At 37.2% G+C, this 22,112-nt stretch overlaps 1 protein-coding gene and 1 long non-coding RNA gene across 2 annotated transcripts in view; both read right to left on the reverse strand.

Moving 5' to 3' along the window:
* The window catches only part of LOC311072984 (uncharacterized protein), a 1,552,487-nt gene that overhangs the window by 673,575 nt on the left and 856,800 nt on the right, over window positions 1–22,112 (reverse strand). The gene's annotated exons all lie outside the window — the stretch shown is intronic.
* Window positions 20,988–21,899, reverse strand: LOC311073562. The gene is made up of 2 exons (XR_014604171.1): window positions 21,822–21,899; window positions 20,988–21,089 (listed from the first exon to the last, which is right to left on the reverse strand). It is a non-coding gene; the product is annotated as an uncharacterized lncRNA (long non-coding RNA).

Genomic DNA, 22,112 nt, shown 5'->3' on the forward strand with positions numbered 1-22,112 from the left:
TAATCTGTCTTTTCACTGTTAACTTGAAGCCGTAGCTTTTCAGTAATCAGTTATGTGAGCATTAGAACATGCATTTGTCAGTTATCTTTATCCTTTTTTTTAATCATTGTTTTGCATTTTAAGTGTTACTTTTGTGATCTTTTTTAAGTCTTTAGGTTGCTTTTTAAGAACTGGCTGGGACAGATGAATATTAGCCTTTATACTGTAAATGAATAAAAATCGGACTAGAATTTATTTCATGACAATGTTGATTTATAACACAAAAATTTTGATTTTGTGGCTCTCTGTGATGGTACCACGAGCCGTCGCTCATTGACCGATCGTGTATAGGCTTCTGGTAGGGAATCAGTTTAAACTGTAGGCTATTTGCAAGTAATATTTTATTTGAAATGTGCAATATGTCGAAAACGTCTCCACTATAGTGGACCTAATGCATAATTTCTGCTACAATTCATACTATTACAGTAACTGTTGTATTTGAAAATACTTAATCTGCAGTAATGTTTTTGACCGTAAATAATTGTATTTGTGTTATTAGAATGTGTGTTGGAGCCAGTGTTAAAGGGATAGTTCACTTTGAAATTAAATTTTGGTATGTTTTAGCTTACCTCAAGGGCATCCAAGATGTAGGTGTCTTTTTCTGCAGTAGTTTAAATTTTGATATTTTTAGGTCAAACCGTTCTTGTCTGTCAGTCATTTAATGCAGGTCTATGGTCACGGTCTCAAAGACCTGTCAAGTTTTGGATTTGAAAATAAGGGAAATTTTCCGGCACCCACCGCGAGCAGTCCCACCACCCCAACCAAGCTCCAGTAGGCTATCCCTTACATTTTAAGACAGGTGTACAAGAAAGCTAAAATCACCACTTGTCAACCACTTGTAAACTACAATTTAGAAGTTAAGTGCACTGAAATACCATTCTAATTACTAGTAAAAGTAATACCTTTACAAGAAGCCTATTGCCTATTTCAATTTTTTTCCTGGCTCAAAACGAGGCAGAGGTGATAAAAATCATAATAATGTATTTTAATTATAAGATAATTACATGTGTATTTTTTTTGTAGATCATCATATAGCCTAATGTGTTTCACATAGTTTTTTGTTGGTGGAGCTTGGTATCTCTAGGGGGGTCCGGGGGCATGCCCCCCCGGAAGAAAAATTTGTACGTTTTAAAGATAAATTCATTAATCTGGTGCACTTTGAGTCACCCGAATCCACTATTAAAAATAAATAATCCACCCGCAAACCACATATATTCTTTGATTTAGATATCTGCATCTGATCATCACATTACAATTATTAAAATTCTCAGTGTTAAGCATGATAATATGGTAACATATCACACTGAAGTAGGCTGATTTAAAATGAACATTTATTTAAAATAATAGTTTTTCTTTTGGCAAAATTACATTTCCTTAAAGCCACACTAGGTAGGGATTCCGTTTAGGTCAAACAACGACCCCTAGAGTCGCTGTGGACTACTTGTATTTAACGTTACTGTCGTAAATACCACTCACGCAGAGCAGTCTCTTCACTCACGGCCTGATGCCCTCCCCCCTGTATACCGGTCCCTGTTCAGTCAGATGGAAGCTGTAACGAGTGGCAATAAGGTGTGTCCCCTTTAAGAGCTGCGCGCGCCCTGTTTAACTGACTCGGCACAGTCTGTATTGTATGTGCGCCTCGAACACCCCGTAAGCGGGTTGTTTCTGTTTGATGCTCATTCTTGTCCTATTTTTGTCTATCAAGTAATGCTGTGGACGGTAAAACGTGTGACAGACAGTTACACGAGTTCGATTGGGGAATAAACACAACGCGTTTCAAATCGTCGGACATCGAACATGCTATAGCCTCCGAAGATGTCTAAGTTGCTAATCCTTCAACAAGAACGCCAGGTGCTTTTGAGCTCACACCAACGAGTGAAAGCTTGTCCGAGTGATATACAATATAAGCAATATACTTACAAGTCCAACAGCATGTGAGGACGTGTTGGGGGAAGTGAGGTAGCCTATGCCGTAAAGCAGTCGAATTTTGTAGTTCTTTTTGTGCGCGGGGGTTACTACCCGAACCCCGAAGTTTAAAAGTACGATTAAAAACGATACAGACCCCGTCAGGCTATGGCAGACATGTCATTCAACCTATTGTAAGTCGATGTACCATCACAAGAGTCTTGGAAATATATTATGAAGGTTGAAAAGTTACCTAGTGCTGCTTTAACAGCCTAAACAGAGGCTTTACTCCCTTCAAGCTTAAATTGTCAATGTTTCATTACATCACTGTTTGAAAACACTCAGAATAATTTTTTGTACCTTTATAAAGGGCATTTTCCCCTAATTTTATTAAATGTATGCTCCATGTTTCATTTCAAATTCTTAAATTTGATAAATATATTCAATTAAAATAATTAGACACTAGGCTGTTACCAATAAAATTAAATAATTTACATTGAAAAATTATAACTGCATTAAATTAGATTATTTTAAATATTTTTGAATATACAAATAAGGAATGTTGAAAAGAATGATACTTTATGAAACTAGCGTTTTGTCATTCAACGTTGACACTTGCTCGAGAAGTTGAAGTCGTTCTCTATCTCCGTTGCTTCTGGCCACGGTGGTTAAAAATGGTACAGTCCACAATAGGGGTATCTGAAATCGCTTTACATTAACATGTCCCTACAGTGAAAATAGGAGTTGACTTGTATTGTAACTGTAATTATATTTTTTCACAATATCAGAAAAATTATCTGACCCCCCCTGCTAAAGTCGCAGTTACAAAACGCGTGACTGTCCCCCACCCTGCTCCTCTTCAGAAAAGTAAATTCGCTGTCCCACTGATCGCAGTATTTACATGAGGGTTTTGTTTTTTTGGCAGGAGTGCCTTCCGTCTCTGTCATAGCGTCCATCATCCGTCTGTTTTTTTTCTTTTTTTTCCCGCGTTGTCACTCATCATCTGACCTCACACACTAACCTCGCGACAACTGCCACCTACAGCACCTGTAGTAGGCTACTGCAGGTGGCAGTTATCGCGAGACTATTATTTTTTAATAACGCAGGTTAAAATACGGGAGATTTACGGGAAAATACTAATACGGGAGGACGGCGGGAAAGAAGGGTAAAATACGGGACTTTCCCGGCCAAAACGGGATACTTGACAGGTAGGCTATGGCACAGAGTCCAAATTAAAACAATTCCCCATCGTCCAAATTAAACAATTCCCCATCGTAAGTACACATTGATGGCCTAAGACACGAAACGAGCGGTTTGTGTGAGAAAACGAACAGTATTTATATCGTTTTTAGCTCTTATACACAGCCACGTCCAAGTGATCTGAGGGCGCGCGCGCGCATCCTGGTGTGTGACGTGTACGCAGACTGGTGCATAGATATACACTAGATGTCGCCTTAAAGACATTCGTTCCAATGAACTGCCGTAGACAAGGCAGTGAGACTCATGGGTCTAGAGTTCTGTAAGAATTTTGAAAGAAATCGGCCCCTAGTTGGCGCTAACTAGTTTTATGGCTCTGTAATTACGTGATGCATATAATTTGTTAGATCTCCTCATAATAAACAACTTTGCCTCAAGAACCACTGCTGTCAATCAAATCATTCATTAAATATTCTTGATTATGTTTAAAATTTTGCAAACTAGTCCTAGGTTTTTTCGCCCGATCAGAACCAAACCAGACTCTAGATCAATAATTATCAAAAAAAGCTGAACTGTACCCTTTGGGTAGCTATAAACAGGGTCATTTAGAAAATGGGCTCAAAATACACTCAAAAGCCTATAAATCCTAAACGAAAACTCAAAACTTTACAAATATTGGTGAGCATATGTGACATAAGATTCTAAACAAAAATGCAAAATTCTATGGAAATCGGACCATAGGTGGCGATATAACTGTCAAAACGTTTTAAAAACCATATATTTCCTTAGTAAATTGCCTATATTGGCTGTAAATGGTATATCCCCTCTGTGACTTAATTGGTTACATTCTTGCTAAATAAAACTTAATGTATTTTAATGCTTATGTGCTTAAAGGCCTTAAACGCTTGAACCCCGATAAATGCTGCTCACAGCTTTAATATTTTATTTTTTAAATGTGCAATATGTCGAAAACGTAAACGTTTCATTGTCTTTTTTTTTTATTAAGCAAACAATACAATACATATAAATACATAAAGAAAGCAACAGCAAAAAAATAAGTATAGACAAATATAAATGCGGAGAAAAACAAGTGTCGGACCAATAAGCTTGTTGATGACAAACAAGAAATAAGTGCATAATGCAAAAGAAAACAAATAATCAGACAAATAAACAAATATACAAACAACATAAAACAGGAGGCAAAGGGCGAACCGGTATCTGCTACATACACCTATATATATATACATATATATGCACATACATATATCTATAAACATACATATATAGGCCTACATACAGTCAAAAAAAAAAAAAAAAGGAAAATAAATAAATAAAAGTAATAAGAGGCATATGCAGAGAAAAGGGAATGTAGATGGGGATAGGTTGAATAGAAAAGAAAAACAGAAAAGATAAAATAGAAATTAAAATGGGGAGGTTAGAGAGTTAAAATGGCTATTGCATGGTTTAATTGATTTCCTGCTATTTATGCACCATTCCAGTGGAATGTGGACATGCACCTTCCACTCCAAGAGGTCTTGGAAGGGCTCACCAAAACACATTGGCCAGACCTTCCGGATCATTGGAGCATGACCCGGTCGCGTCTCTGCCTGCGCTTGGATTTAAAAAAAATAAAAAAAATAATAATAATATTTGACCATCAGTTGTAGTCATAGCAGGGTATGCATTTCAAGCCAGGTATCATATATTGTCTTGGTCTACAGACCCATTGGGTCCTGTCATGACCTTGCCGAGGGTAAGAAAGGAGGAGTAGAAAATGTGGACAGGAGACCAAGATATAGAGTGAGAAGAGTAGAAAGGGGAGGGAAAGGGAGAAGAGGAGAGAGAAGAAAAAAAAAATAATAATAATAATAAGCGAAAATAGACATAAAACTTGTCAAAGCCTTTAAAATCGATTTAACAGTAATGGATCTCAAGTGGTAGGCTGCAGGATAACGTGTGGACTGACACATTACAGTGAGTAAATAAGCTTGTCCAGCCTTAGATCATGGTAATTGACCAACACAATCAATAATCAAATGCTCAAAAGGAGTTGTAACAGCAGCAATAGGCTGTAAAGGAGCCAACGGAATTTTCTGGTTTGGCTTCCCGGTCATTTGACATGTATGACAGGACCGTATATAGTTAATCACATCACGTTTGACTCTAGGCCAATAGAATTTTCTTTAAAATCTTGTCATAGGTCTTTCGTACACTCATGTGACCATTTGGATCCTAGGATCTAGTAAAATGTCAGAACGCATAGGTTGTTTCCTACAGAGCAATCCGTTTCTAAGAAAGTAGACAGAAAACGAGTTCTGGTCACCTCCTCCTTCATTCACCAAAGAAAACAGATCGTGGAGGGTGCTGTTCTTTGATTAGTTCATCTCAAGTTACACTATGAAGTGGAGATAAAGAACAAGCATTAACATGGTCACAGTCAAAAGAACTTTCAGGGATGGAATCAGACTTTTCCACATTGTCAATGACAGACTGTAACTCAGACACAGGGATCTCATCTCCAGTACCAGTGCACACAGTATTCCCTTCTGGCTGAGAGGAATTCACAGAAAAAATAAAAGCATCACTAAGAATAGTTTCCCTTTCGTCTGATCTCATTTTCTTGGCCTTGGCTCGAGTTATCGCACATGCAGGGAGACAGTCAAGACAAGTTAGGACAGTCAGGGGAGTCATACATTTTTCCTACCACAGGAACTACTAAAGGCGGAACCCAACCATCTGACTTTAACCACACATTTCCCCCTGCTAAATCATTTCCAAGTATGAAAGTGACACCAGGGACAGGAAGCACTGAACGAACTCCCACAACAACATCACCTGACACAAGCTTTGAGTTAAGATGAATGCGGTGTAGAGGAACTTCCATAAACCCCATCTCAAACCCTCTAACTAATACATGAGTTCCAGTAGCAGTACTATCAGACAAAGGCAGAAGTCCTTCAAAAAAAAGGTCTGTGAGGCTCCCGTATCTCGGAGGACACAAACAGGAACAGTCTTCTCAGAGCCAGGCAAAGGGTCCCTTCTGTAAGAAATGGTGCATAATCATTATGACTCTTAACATTCTCCACCTCAGAGATATCCTTCTGCGTTTTCACAAATTGAACAGGACTATGGTTCTCACGTGATGTAGAAATTAAGCCGACAGTCTTAGCAGATCTCTCTTTTTTCTTAAGAATCACACAATCAGAAATTTGATGTCCTGCCTTTTTACAATAAAAGCAAAAACAATCTCTCCTTTAACGCGTGTTGCAACAGCATGATCAGGGGAAAAATTAGAAGCAACATTTTGACATACAACAGTTGTTTTGCTCTTACCCAAAACGCTCGTCTTAGGCCTATGCAGATCATTTAAATGGCTAATCGAACCTCGGTGAGTAAGAACAAATTCATCGGCCATGAGAGTAGCATCTGACAATTTACTCCCCTTATGCTCATTTAAATATATAGCGACAGCATTCGGTACACAATGTTTAAACTCCTCCAAAAGTAGCTCTCTAAGCTGTTCCTTAGTGCATACTTTCATTGAGATACACCAACGATCAAACATGTTTATTTTTTCTCTGGCAAATTCAAGATAAGTGCACTTCTCAGATTTAAAAAAAACTTCTAAATCTCTGACGATATGCCTCAGGTGCTATTTCATATGCTTGTAGTAGTGCAGTAGTAGTTGATCTTCATCTTTTGTAGAAATGTATCATCAGTCTCTGGATGTTCGAGGACACCCGAGCAACAGGAATATGAACTAGATATTCACATGTTTCTTTTTGTATTAAATAGTTTCAGTGATCACTTATTAAAAGAATGATTACAAAAAGCATGTTTCATTCCTTTTTATTCATTTTCATAGTTTCTTATTATTCCATAGCTCCATAGTTTTTTTTTCCATACAATGGAAGTCAATGGTGCCCTATAACTGTCCGGTTACCAACATTTTTCAAAATATCTTCTTTTGTGTTCAGCAGAATAAAGACATTCATACACGTTTGGAACAATTTGAGGGAGAGTAGAATTTTCCTTTATAGATGAACTGTCTCTTTAAAAGGATCGGCATCTCTCCTATCTCCACCTGTAATGCTGCAGTGACTGAAAATAAGGCAATTGAGACGGACCGAAACACTGCTATCTTCTGCCTTCTGCAAAGAAAAACTTGATTTATTAAAATAGCGTGGGGAAACTGCTATCCTCAACCAGATGAGACTTCTGAAATTGGGGGACAATTAAAAGAGATTGTTGCAGAATTTATAATGGATTAATTTGATTAGTTTTTCAGCTGCTTACATTTTCAAAACTTTGCCTCTTTTTTTCTAAACTTTACACACAAATCCAAGAATTACACACACAAAATGCAAAATGCCTTTCAAAATGAAGCACTGCATTCAAAATATGATCAAACACATCTCAAAAGCAAACATTTGTCTTACGTTGCAAACACCTTTGCCATAATATTATATTTTGGATATATCATATACACAGTTATTCAAAACCTAAAGCTCTTCTTTCGTGAGCTTCTATGTACATTTCTGTACAAGACTGAAAGTAATTGTCAGAGAGATGTTGAAAAATTCACGGTAAACAAGAAAGCAAGATTGAAAGCAAACTTTTTATTTATTTTTACTGTAAGCGTATGTGGTTGTGAATACAGTATTTCACAGACCGAAAAACCTATAACTTGACCTTTGACCTATTTATAGGCCTATTTTAAAGCCATGATTAGTTGGTGTTCAGAGCCTCACACAAATGCTCATTGCTTTACCGATGATTAATGTGGCATTTTGATAGGTTGTGTTTAAAAAAAGGAAATCAAGTTCCTGTTAAGTTTTTGTGTGTTACATGGAGAATTGTGTGTTGTGGTTTGCAAAAAGTCTTTTTTTAGGGAACTGAAAACTGTGTCAAATGCTGAGACTTAATGTATGGTTTTGCAGATTTGATGTGTGGTTATGGTGTCAGGTTTCAGAATTCAAATTATGATTCAGAGTCCTAAATCATCCTGCAAAGAAAAGAGACTCCTGATAAACTGCTGCTTTATTAAACACGCTCTCAACAGAAAACCTGCTATTTCGCATCAGCTGCGGATGGTTTGGACGTTTGGCGGATTGGTTGACGAAACACAGAACATTTCTGCTTTCTCTTTGTCACTTTGTCATCTTTTTAATCATGCTCCACATTTCCTTAACTGAAGTACCAATTTCTTCACAAATTGATCTCCAATACTCTCTCTTTACTTCACTTATAACGTTCCTCATTTCTGCTTGAGTTTTCTTATATATTGCCATGTTCCCAATTATGTGTTTTCTTCAGTGTTTTAAATGTTTTCCTTTTTGTTTCTGACTACTGTTATTGAACGCTTCTCATTCCAGCATTGAACTATTTGCTCCTCCCTCTTTCCTTTCCTTTTTGGGAATAATTCTTTTGCATTATTCTATATCACTGAAACTAATTCTATATTTTTCCTTTCAATTTATTTCAATTTATTTTTCCTCACTCATCATTACTTTGTATTTTTCCCAGTTAGCTTTTTCAAACTTCCACTTTCCTGTATTTCCTTGTTTTCCCCTCCTTATCTCATTATTTAGCTTAATTATTAGCCTGGTTAAAACCAGACCATTCTCAGTAGTAACTGAGTTATGGTCTGGCAAAGCTTCATTAATAACTCATTTCCAAAGGGGCCTCTGGGCGCAATTGGATAGACCTAAAACTCCTAAAACCAATCAGAGCGATCGGCATCGTGTAAAGCCATATGCTGTGTCCCAATTCGCCTAAGTTACACTACACCATAAAAGTATGTACTCTTTTTGTGAAGAAAATGTATTTACTTTTGAATGTGTAGCAAAAAAGTAGGCAAGCTTTGGGACATACTACTTCGTCATCTTTATCGGACGGATCTGTCGCTAGCATCCTGTCACGTAAACTGCCCTGACAATCATCTTTGTAATAGTGTGAAAAATTTATAATTCATCAAACGTTTGCGGGAAGCACTCTGAAGAGAGGTATGTGTCTCTGTTAATAGAGAACTTAAACAAGGTTTTAGAGCATATTAAATAGAGGTTACGACGAAATCAAAACAAAATATGCTGGTAATACTGTTAATGACCCCGCGTTGTGTGTTAAATAGATTGTTCCATGTTTAATCAAGTATATAAACTGTATTGCTTGAAACGTGCGATTGCGTCATATTTCTATGAGCGGTAAAACATCTGAAGTACCAGTTAATGTCCATGTTAATTTTCATAAGTATGAGGACGCTTGTTAATGTTAATCTGAGTTTCACATAAATCTGTTTGATGACACGAGTGGTTAATCTTTGCTGCACAGAGTGAAATACGCGCCGGTAATCGGCGGTGCATTATGGGTAATGTAGTTCATGACTTAAAGCACGTTATGTGTGTTGAGAAGAAACTGAAACTGTATTGTTACTTTGATTTTGTAATTCGCCTGCATATTTGAAATATGGGACAATGTAAATAACTGAATGATGTATTTGCAGATTGTTGATCCAGAACAGATGACTGTTGTAACACTGTCCCATTTTATGCTTGCAGTAAACACGCAAGAGTGAAAACACTTCGCTGGTGTCTGTCTTCATTTGGGCTGATCCTGTGGTGCGCCCAGTGGTCCGTTACATCTTGTCACAGTTAAAATCCTCTATTAAATCTAATTTAATTTCCTACCGTTTCGGAGAGAAATGTAGTAGCACGTTCATCTGCCAGTGGCTTTTTCATGGAGACTGTCCTCACGTGTTTGCAATTTGAATATAATAATGCATTTAAAAGTTGGTGCACATCACCAACGGAGTGGACGTCGCTCAAATGCCTCTGGGCGCAATTGGATAGGCTAGACCTAAAACCAATAAGAGCGATCGTCATCGTGTAAAGCCCGCCTCAACGTTTCTGATTGGTGCCGCGATTTCGACGGCATGGAAATGGGCTTGAATGAGCTCTTTGCCGGACTACTTGCAGAGCAAATCTAAATTTGCCAGAAGTTGTCTGGGTTTCCCAGGCTAACATATTATAGGAAAATGATCACAACTGTACATTTATTTAATACTTCACAATTTATTATTCCTTCTAATTTATCTGAAACAATTGTTAGATCTATTGCTTATTCCCTTCCTGAATTCACATCCATTAGTGTAGTTTCCGTCATTTAAGCAAACGGTTTTCCTTTCCATCAGCTCTTCAAAAACCTGAATATTGTGTCTGTCATTATTCCTCCCCCTTAAATGAAGATTTACCAGTAAATATATAGCCAACATTTCTAGCTCTGACTCATTAATTTAAGTCGTAATATGGCCATGTTTAAAATGCATATAGCCCATAGTTCAGTTGAATGATAACATTTGCCCTCTTTAATGCTGATAAACTGAATGTACGAAGCAACTATCCACAACTTACAACAACAGGGAATTTGTGTGGAATTGCGTTTGAAACTTCAGTTGGGATCATTGCTATAATGTGTGTATAACGCGGGTGCACTGGTCTGGTCTAACGTGAGTCACGTCAACCACAACCTTCCTCTTAGAATTTGACAGTGCCAAACACACACACTTCTGCTCACCAAGCGGCGCAACGTCACCACGGGTCCCTTCTGCTGCCAAGAAACCATACTCTGCACTTTTCTCAGTCCTCCTCCCCTCACTGCAGCTGCATAGCAAACTCTCGCATACATTTCCGGTCTAACTTGTGCTGCATTTCGACTCCCTGCCAATGACAAATTCTTACCCTTCCTCGTTGAAGTCAGTACCTGATTGCCTAATCCTAACCCCACCGTGTAGTAAATGGGATGCTATAGACAAGGTTGTCCAGTAGAGGGCGGCATGGGTTTACATATGTTACCTTTTCTCCTTATGCACGGGAGTAGAGAGTAGCCTACTGTTTTTCAGTAGTGGTGTCAGTCTGTGATCTGCTGAGGCGGTGTCGAGATGCGTTGTCCGCTCTGCACCTGTTAATAAAGATTCAAAGTAATTTACCTCCATGTCTCCACATTTATGATGCACCAAAGGATATTACACACCCCTAATCCTAACCCTTCCCCCACAACTAATCCTACCTAAACCCAGAGCTGGACAGTAACGGAGTACATTTACTTGAGTACAGTACTTAAGTACAATTTTGAGAGATCTGTACTTTACTCGAGTATCATTTTTGGGGAGTACTCATGACTTTACTCAAGTACATTTGAGAGCCAAATATTGTACTCTTTACTCCACTACATTTCTATCCATAACTGTGAGTACCTGTTACTTCTTCTAAAAATAAATTAAAAAAAGGACAAAAGAAATATCTCGGAAACCCTCAATTTGTTGTTTCCCTCTCAAATGTGATTGGATTGTGCAGGCGCCACTGATTGGGACAGCCTATCAGCAATCATCTTCAGCTTTCCGCCAAAGTCAACTCCATGGTCAGATTTAGATAAGAGACTAAACCATGGACGAAACAATGGATGAAGACGCAGCAGGTCCATCCCGGGAGTATTTTTTTTCCCAGGATGGTAGGGGAATCACCAATCAGGGATGACTTCCCTAATGAATATTCATGAGTCTTCCCCTACCATCCTGGGAAAAAAAATATCGCATCCCGAACCCGTGGCCCCACCTCGCCAGACTATTTCAATTTTCTGAACAAGTTAATGATAGTTTTCGCTTCAAGTGTTTGCTGTGTTTACCAGTGTAAGCACTGTGGCAGTAGTAATGCAATATTTAGAAAATGTACTCTTGTACTCTTGTCTTGATACTCAAGTACTTTTAAAAACAAGTACTTTAGTACTTTTACTTAAGTAGACATCTGACTGTAGTACTTTTACTTGTACTTGAGTAAAATTTAGCAAGGGGTATCTGTACTTTTACTCAAGTAATGAAGCTGTGTACTCTGTCCGCCTCTGCCTAAACCAATACTAGGGGATAATAATTTGGCGGGGGTGAGAATTCGGCACAACACCGGCAAGGCGAGACGCATCTCAAACCAGAGCCATATAAAGAAAGAGATATATCTATGGCTGTCTCAAACAAGCCTTGTATACCTAAAGACGACCGAGCCAATCAGAGTAAATAGACAAGTGCAGCCCCGCCCCATTTTGCACAATGCAGCTCCTCCTACGCCATTTCGCAAAAACAGCCATGATGACGGCTGATCACGGTCACAAGTAAAATACAAGTAAAATATATTTACATCCGAGAGTATGAATCTGTAATTTAGATATAACCTAAATATGACAGTAGGCTATATGGTAGACTAACATACTGCATATTTAACAAGTAGTAAACACATTGCGTCTTATAATAAATAGTATACAAAATATATGTTTAAAACACACAGACAGACAGACAGACACATACACACACACACACACACACACACACACACACACACACACATATATATGGGTGATTCTTAGACTATGGGCATATTTATTTTTATAAATACATATATTTTTAAAAATACATATAATTTTGGACACAATCCTCTTTCTTTTTCAAACTAACAATAAAACCTCCTTAAAAACTTTTTACTACCTTTCTATTATGATTTTTTCATACTTTTCAACCTTCTTATAGGTGTCAAAATCACTGTTTTCTCCTTGTCTCACACCCAGACTTTTTAACTTCAACAATCAAAATACAGTTTAAAAATATGACTTATCTGGTAACTATTAATATACCTAAATTAAGCACTAGTAAAATAGTTAAAATACATTATAGTATTTAATGTGAGACCACCATCAATATTACTTTTTATACAAAATATAGCTGTCGCGCAGTATTGGTGTCATTTCCACCACAACACTGTCGGTCCTGGAGGGCCACTGTCCTGCACAGTTTAGCTCCAACCCTGATCAAACACACCTGAGCAAGCTAATCAATGTCTTCAGGATCACTAGAAACTCACAGGTGTGTTTGATCAGGGTTGGAGCTAAACTGTGCTGGGGTGCGTTTCCCGAAAGCATCGTTAGCCAACTATGGTCGCAAGTTCCCTCGTTACCAATAGAGTTCAATGGACATTGCGATGAACTTGCGACCATAGTTGGCCAACAATGCTTTCGGGAAACGCACCCCAGGACAGTCGCCCTCCAGGACCGAGTTTGAGAAACCCTGCTTTAAAAAGTTTGTGTGAAAGATTGTTTAGGTGGTTTCTATGGAAATGTTCAGAGACATCAGAGCACATGTTGGACATGGAGGCAATTTTAAATTTTCATCAAGAACAAAAGCAGTAAAATCAAGGTAAATATTGCTTGATCAGTTAATATAATTATTCTACGTCATTTCCAAACATGCTGTACCTTCAAGGGTGTTTTTAAAAGTAAAATAATTTAAGTTAAATAAGAGTATTTTGCATACATGAAATGTTAAGTATTAATTCAAAGCTAATCAGTGAAATATCTTACATTTTTTCACAAAAAACTACAGAAATGTCATTTCCACCACACTGCCCTCTGTGGTGGAAATGACAGTATGTGGTGGAAATGACATTTATGGTTACAAAGTACAATTGATATGGATTGCAAGAGTAGATTTGTGTAATACTTTTTATATTATAATATAATAAATTACAATACTTTTTATATTTATATTATGATATTATTTGTATGTCTAAATTATACTTTTATATTAATTGGTTTAATTTAGATGAATGAAAATGCAATTTTGTTGCATAATTTATTGCTTATATTTTTGACTTTCCATCAGTTGTGTCAGTTATTTACAGTATGCACTGTAACCATTCATCTGTTAAACTCAGCACTACACTAAAAACAGTTGTGGTGGTTATATTTAATGACTTTGTGAATTGAGTTTACTGAGTGTGATGAGTTTAAGAGTTTTTCTAATAAATATCACTGTTTCTCTACATTCACGTTAATTCATTGTCATTTCTACCACCACCAAAGACTTTTTGTATTACACTTTGTCTTAAAAATAAAATAAAATATGCAAATTAGGCAATATCTTATTGAATGTGTACATATAGTGGGGAGAACAAGTATTTGATACACTGCCGATTTTGCAGGTTTTCCTACTTACAAAGCATGTAGAAGTCTGTCATTTTTATCATAGGTACACTTCAATAGGAGAGACGGAATCTAATCCAGAAAATCACATTGTATGATTTTTAAATAATTAATTTGCATTTTATTGCATGACATAAGTATTTGATCACCTACCAACCAGTAAGAATTCCGGCTCTCACAGACCTGTTAGTTTTTCTTTAAGACTCCAACTCCAATCAAACAGACTCCAACCTCTCCACAATGGCCAAGACCAGAGAGCTGTGTAAGGGCATCAGGGATAAAATTGTAGACCTGCACAAGGCTGGGATGGGCTACAGGACAATAGGCAAGCAGCTTGGTGAGAAGGCAACAACTGTTGGCGCAATTATTAGAAAATGGAAGAAGTTCAAGGTGACGGTCAATCCCCCTCGGTCTGGGGCACCATGCAAGATCTCACCTCGTGGGGCATCAATGATCATGAGGAAGGTGAGGGATCAGCCCAGAACTACACGGCAGGACCTGGTCAATGACCTGAAGAGTGCTGGGACCACAGTCTCAAAGAAAACCATTAGTAACACACTACGCCGTCATGGATTCAAATCCTGCAGAGCACACAAGGTCCCCCTGCTCAAGCCAGCGCATGTCCAGGCCCGTCTGAAGTTTGCCAATGACCATCTGGATGATCCAAAGGAGGAATGGGAGAAGGTCATGTGGTCTGATGAGACAAAAATAGAGCTTTTTGGTCTAAACTCCACTCGCCGTGTTTGGAGGAAGAAGAAGGATGAGTACAACCCCAAGAACACCATCTCAACCGTGAAGCATGGAGGTGGAAACATCATTCTTTGGGGATGCTTTTCTGCAAAGGGGACAGGACGACTGCACCGTATTGAGGGGAGGATGGATGGGGCCATGTATCGCGAGATCTTGGCCAACTACCTCCTTCCCTCAGTAAGAGCACTGAAGATGGGTCGTGGCTGGGTCTTCCAGCATGACAACGACCCAAAACACACAGCCAGGGGAACTAAGGAGTGACTCTGTAAGAAGCATCTCAAGGTCCAAAATCCCTGCAGTGTGTGCAAACCTGGTCAAGAACTACAGGAAACGTATGATCTCTGTAATTGCAAACAAAGGTTTCTGTACCAAATATTAAATTCTGCTTTTCTGGATTGGAGTTGGAGTCTTAAAGAAAAACGAACAGGTCTGTGAGAGCCGGAATTCTTACTGGTTGGTAGGTGATCAAATACTTATGTCATGCAATAAAATGCAAATTAATTACTTAAAAATCATACAATGTGATTTTCTGTATTTGTAACAGTTAAAGAGTACCTATGATAAAAATTACAGACTTCTACATGCTTTGTAAGTGGGAAAACCTGCAAAATCGGCAGTGTATCAAATACTTGTTCTCCCCACTGTATAAACTCTTGAAGCTGCAGATTTTCTGAGGTGATCGCAATGTTCACAATGACCATGTAGTGTAAGTGTAAGAATTCTGGTTTGATATTTTTAATTGTGTTTCTATAGATGTTCAGTGTGGATGTTGTGTGTGTGTGTGGGGGGGGGGGTGTCGTGTTTTGTGCTGTATTGAATGAGAAAATTATAAATACAATTGTATACAAACAAGGGACTTTTTTAAAAGAAGTCGTCGATAATGATGCCGTGTGTTTGCGGGGGGGTATCTGGACATTTTTTTATCTATTTGTGGACACAACTTCAGCAGCTCAGTCCCAAGTTGTGATTTGGCACTCTTCCTCAAGTAACTGTCTTTGTCAACTAAGAAGATTGCAGAGTTGGTGATCTCATGCTGGAGTAGCTCCTCAACTGTGAACTGTAACTGGCAATTCCTGTATGTTGCTTAATAGGTTGACTGTTTTTTAGCCATTTTCTTTATATCAAATCAGAATGCTTACACTCTTCTATGACCTTATAATCATGGTCATTGTGAACATTGTGATCACCTCAGAAAATCTGTAGCTTCAAGGGTTTATGTACGCATATTTAATGAGATATTGCCTAATTTGCTTATTTTATTTTTAAGATAAAATGTAATACAAAAAGTATTTGTCTTAATATGAAGACTAAACTGGTAGAAATGTATGAGGATATCTATTAAGGGAAGAAAAAGTCCCATTCACCTGTAGTGTGATAATAGTGTCACAGGTTGTGGTCATTTTCAGGACTTTCGTCCCGGGTAGAGATTGTGGCACACATCCCACGTTGTTCAATGGGGTCATATTAGTCTATAACATTATATATTCTCCGCTAAATGAAGTGCATACAAATCTTACTCAGGACCTCTACTATGTGTGGTTTACACTATAAAAGCAGTCAGACAGTGCGCCATTTCGCAAGAACAGAAACGATGAACCAGGGGCGGCTGGCCAATAGAGGGCGCTAGGGCGCTATAGGCTAGTCTACTACCGTTCTCGACAATGTACGTTACCTTTGTAAAAGTAGGGATTTAGCACTTACTAGCATGAAGAACAAATATAGACACAGGCTGTGCATGGAGATCGATATAAGAATCAAACTCTCTTCGATACAAAGTGTGTGAGTTCCTGTGTTTAATGTTGATCACATTATATGAAGATCCACACGATTGCAAATGTGACATTGATTTTATACAACAGTTCAAAAAACGAAATATTAATATTAAGTGATGTTCATTTCAATACAGTTGTCAGTATTTTTTACAACAAAATAATAGTTCCAACGAAAGCCACAGCAGAACTGCAGCACACAGCAGTGTTTGTGAACGAATCATTAGAGTCAATGATTCAATGATTAATTCATAAATAGGCTACAGCCACTTGCTTCATTTCTGAATGAATGACTCGATGACTCACCACCTTTAATTTAATTTAATTAATTTTAATTTAATATTTAAAAGCATCACTTCGTTTTTTACCATAATTGCATATTTCTCTATTCAACATTTATTATGAACATTTATTATTTAAAGTATTATTTATTTTATAAAGGTATTTGTAAAGGTAAAAATCCACTGGAAAATTAGATTTAAGGGGGCAAATATTGTCCCTTACTTGTCCCTTAAATACTGTGACTGAAGAGTGGGGGCTACACAGAAGGATGTTAAAGCCTCATGGGTACAACTCTAAAAAGTTTGAGAACCACTGAGACTGGGTTAAGGAATAGAACAAAATAAACATCAACATCAAAGCACAATACACATACCAAGGGCAGAAAGTAGGCCTAATATTCAGAGGTCACTTACAAACTTAGGTTAAAGACACAAACAAAGAGGGATTCAAACAAATAGCATATCAATAACAATGTAGAATTTACAGACTGTGAGCTGAAGAGTAATATTCAGATAGAAAATGTGTTTTTGAAGGAGAGAAGGGTGGATGCTTGACTGATGTCTTGAGGAAGAGCATTCCACAACCTCGGAGCCACTACGCTATAAGACTCCCATGGTTACCAGACTATTGAAACCGACTGAATATGTCACAGCCCCACCTAAGATATTTTTCACCAGCCGCCACTGCGATGAACTGTTTTTTTCTGTTTTTAATCTTTTCCAAAAAGGTTTCGAAGCTTCATGAAGCAGTGTTTTGAAATTGCCGTCACTAAATTTAGACTTTAAAATTAGTTTGTCGGGCAGAATTAATATTTGGTTGTTGTTGTTGTCAAAAAAAAAAAACACACAAAAAAAACTGTATCCTGTTGTTGGCGTGGGTGCGGGTTTTTTTATCCCTTCTTTTTACGGGAAGTGCCATGGGATTTTTAATGACCACAGAGATTTAGGACCTCGGTTTAACGTCTCATCCGCGAGAGTGTCTGCGCGCGCGAGAGACCGAGTGTGTCCGAGCATTAGTATTGGTAGGCTATATATAATTATATATAATTATATATTACATTATAATTACTGTAAGTTTGGGAGTTCATTTTTAGTCCATCTCTGCGAGATGGTGCTGGTCCTTCAAGAGTCACTCTCAATCTGTCTGTCTATAAAGCCTATAAAAGAACAGTCTTCATGTATTTCACAACACTTCAGCTTGTGATTCTTATTAAGAGGGGGTCATTTTTTAGGATTCTTTACCTAACCCAAGTCTCTGAGACCCTGACACCTTGCTCTTCTGGAGACTCCAGGCAGGTTGTAGTTCTGGAAAATGGTGGCACTGGAGACTTAAGAGTTCCTGATGGTTTCACACTTAATTTTTCACCTTAATTCTTAATTATTTTGCAGTTAACATGTGTCTTTTCTTCTCCACCTGTTTTTGTCTGACCCTGAGTATTTCACTGTCCAATGGTCATGCCTTAACTGCAATTTCTAGTATTGCATTAGTATTGCATCCTTCTCATGGGGATTTAATAATTTTTGACTTTTCAGTCTGAGTTAAATCTCTTTTTGGCTTATTTTATATTGTAAAATAAAACATGCCTAATAATTATGCACACCTGAATTAAAGGTGTTTTTCATTTCCAGCCTTCATGAACAATTATATATCACTTATAAATTATTAAATACAAAATTAATAGCAGTTATTACGATTAATGTGGTTTGGAATTGGTAAAATGTGCCTGGAAAAAAAATATGATCAGAAAATCAACGTCCCTACTAATTCTGCACGCACTATAGAGGCATGGAAGTTCGATTAATGAACAGCAATAATCAGTACAATTACACCATCAAAGTAGGGTAAAGTCAGCTAAAATGGGCCATGTTTTGGTAAATTACTTATGATAAAAAAGTATAATGTTTTAAAATGATGAGTTAGAGTATCAGCAGGTACCTTCTTGAGCCACAGCACAGCATCAAATAAAATGGGCCAATATAAAAATAGAATAACACAGGTAATTTCGGCTGAAATCATTTTATTTCTAACAGTAAATTGACACTGTTGTCTTTAGTGTGATATAGCAACAACACCATGTATTTCATTAAATAGAAAGTTTAACGAATATTTCATTAAAAATGCAATTAAAACTTAACTGATCATATTGTAGGCTATAGGTGTGTGTTTCTGTGCATTGGTGTCTTTTGTGTGCGTGTATGTGTGTATGCTTGTCAAATAATGTCAAACATTTTGTTAAAGATTATAACATCTTTGACAAAAACACAAAAACACTTTAACATTTCCTGTAGCTATACCGTTACATCACCTAGTCAGGCCAGTTAGATATTTTGCTGCATTCTTTTCAAAGGCAGTCTTTGCAGATATAACCGTTCCTCACAGATGCCATTATCCTCTCCACAGCTCTCGTGGTAGACTTGCACTGACAACATCCTGATGTTGGTGAATAAAATTCATAAAATTTGACGCGGTTGTGGTACAGTGTCAGTGATTAGTTATGAAATCTTACTACATACATTCAATCTTATTTAATCCTCCATATGGAAGTTTATTTGCTCGAATTATTTATATTTATTAAACAATAGTTCAAAACAAGACGTTTGTACTGATTATTGTTGTCCATTAATCTAACTTCCATGCCTCTTATATATATATATATATATATATATATATATATATTGCAGCACATAATATAAGCTAAGTACTGAACAAAAACAGTTTTACCTATATCAACAGCAACCTATTTTAAAAGATTTTTAAGAAAGGCATGGTCTCTTTTGAGCTTTTGCCAGTGATGCTTGATTTCTTTCCAGACAACATACTCTTCTGTCAATTGTTTCAAGAGCTTCACTTGGTCAAAAACCTGTACAATGTAAAATTGTCAACATCAAATGATGTAGGCTACTACATTTTACAGCATTGTTTCAATACAAAACATACCAATGGACTCGCACACATTTCTGTCTTCTTTGGGCACCAGATGTTCCTTCCTCACCCGAAACAAAGGACTTATTCGATTAGCTTGCGTTGATATAAGGACTGGTCTTCCTTCTCGGCTGTAAAACAAGAAAGTCTCGACTTACTCTCTGTGCAATTACTATTGTTCTTGAAACATAAATTAAGACCGTAATAAATAAGTTAATTTACCATACGATTCAGGAGAGAGCATTTGATGAGTAAATACTGATTGCAATATTCTAGAAACTTCACCTGGGAAGGGCTGATCACAGCAAGATTCGCTGCGACTCACTAGTAGCTCTTGTAATGGTTGGCTCTTAAAAGAGCTGTTGAGTTTGATATTGGTAGAGCTTTAAAAAAAGGACTAAGTAATCCTGCAAAACAGAAAGGAAGGTAATTTTAATACATTACTTGCAAATAGTCCGTTTATAACTGTAGGATATGTTTTCTGTAAAGAGTGTTGCATAATTAAATGTTAAAAGCATTTTTATGTAATAAGTTCACTGATATGTGGGCATTTCTATGAATAAAAGTATGTCTTTAATAGCAAGCAATAATCATGAAAATGATTTACGGGACAGTTATCAGCAGTGTAACTGATCTGATTACGACAAAATAATCGAGTATCTGATGTCATGTGACAAGTCAGATAAGCTTTTCCACTCTTGCAAACAGAGGTAGGTTATGAGGTGTGAAGAGACATCATGTATCACTGGAACATAAACAGACGGGGACCAATTTGCAATTAATATAAACTTTCTGACAGTGTGTGTGACATCCGACAACTTTCCAAGAAGGGGCGCAACTGATTTACAAATATTGCGATAAATATGTACAGGAATTGAGGCAGTAGCCAATGACAGCACTAGGAGTAAAAGCTGCAGGATTGTGTACGAGTATACAAATATGTACGAGTATCGTACGAATTTGACAACTTGTTAAATCTTGTGAATTATTAAGACTTTGAGACTATGTTTGTACTGATTGGGCTATGGGTTTTGTGAGAAAAGTTTTAAGAAACAACAAATGCTTGATAACCAAAAAAATGTATGGTTAAAACCAACACATACATACCATTGTGAATATTTGCCTTTGCAGCTGTCCGTCTCCTCCGTTTACTTGTCCTCAAACAATAATGGGCTGACTGAGTCCGAAAGGCCCTTTTGGTCTTTTCAGCTGAAAAAAGAGAAAAGAAAATATCATTGTATAATATATAGGATTATTTAAAGGAAAAAGTACTGATTTACCTTACAAATATTGGATGTTACATTAAAGCATTACAAGCATGGCAAGTGTTGTGGTTAATATGCATTTACAACAAATATCACTTTAAAACTATCAATACTGAGGTAAAAGCATGGTACGTTTTGTGATTACTGTCCTTTACTAAACCAATCACAATAAAACTAAGGTTACTGAGGTTTAAAGCATGGTAAGTTTTGTGGTTACTGTCCTTTTACCACACCAATCACAGTAAAACTAAGGTTACTGTGGTAAAAGCATGGTAAGTGTTGTGGTTACTGTGCATTTACAATAAGTATCACATTAAAACTACCAATAGTGTGGTAAAAGCATGGTAAGTTTTGATTACTTTCTTTTTACTACACTTATCACAGTAAAACTAATGTTACTGTGGTAAAAGCATGGTAAGTGTTGTTTTTACTGTGCTTCTACTACAAATACAACTTTGGAACTAATTGTACTATTTTTAATCTGATATGAATATCTACGCCTATAGCACGTCACGTGACAGGCAGTGTTAATCACCCTGTTTTGAATTAGAAAGCAATGAAACGCAAAGTCTCCGTGGAGATGGCAGATATAATGGCAGATTAATATCGACAAACAGAAAAGACATTATATCACACATTATTAGGACAGCGTATTTACGTACCGGTATTTACTTACCAACATCTGACACACGTGAACTGATGCCAAATATCGCGATGTGTTCGGAACGAGATTTCTTCAGCGCGATTCCCTACTGATAAAATATAATTTTAAAAATATCAATAAACAGCAAAGCAATCCAGCCTCCCTGGCAATAAGACCGAAATAATAACATTAAAAAAATACATAAACCATGATAAGATAAAATCTCGTGAATAAATGTTGATTAAACAGCTTCTCTGCTGCAGCCCGACAGGCAGAAAGAATCGTGCTGTGATCACGAAAGACGCTTCCCATTGAAAATACATT

This window comes from Abramis brama (assembly GCF_963993115.1).
Source record: "Abramis brama genome assembly, chromosome: 22".
NCBI lineage: Eukaryota > Metazoa > Chordata > Actinopteri > Cypriniformes > Leuciscidae > Abramis > Abramis brama.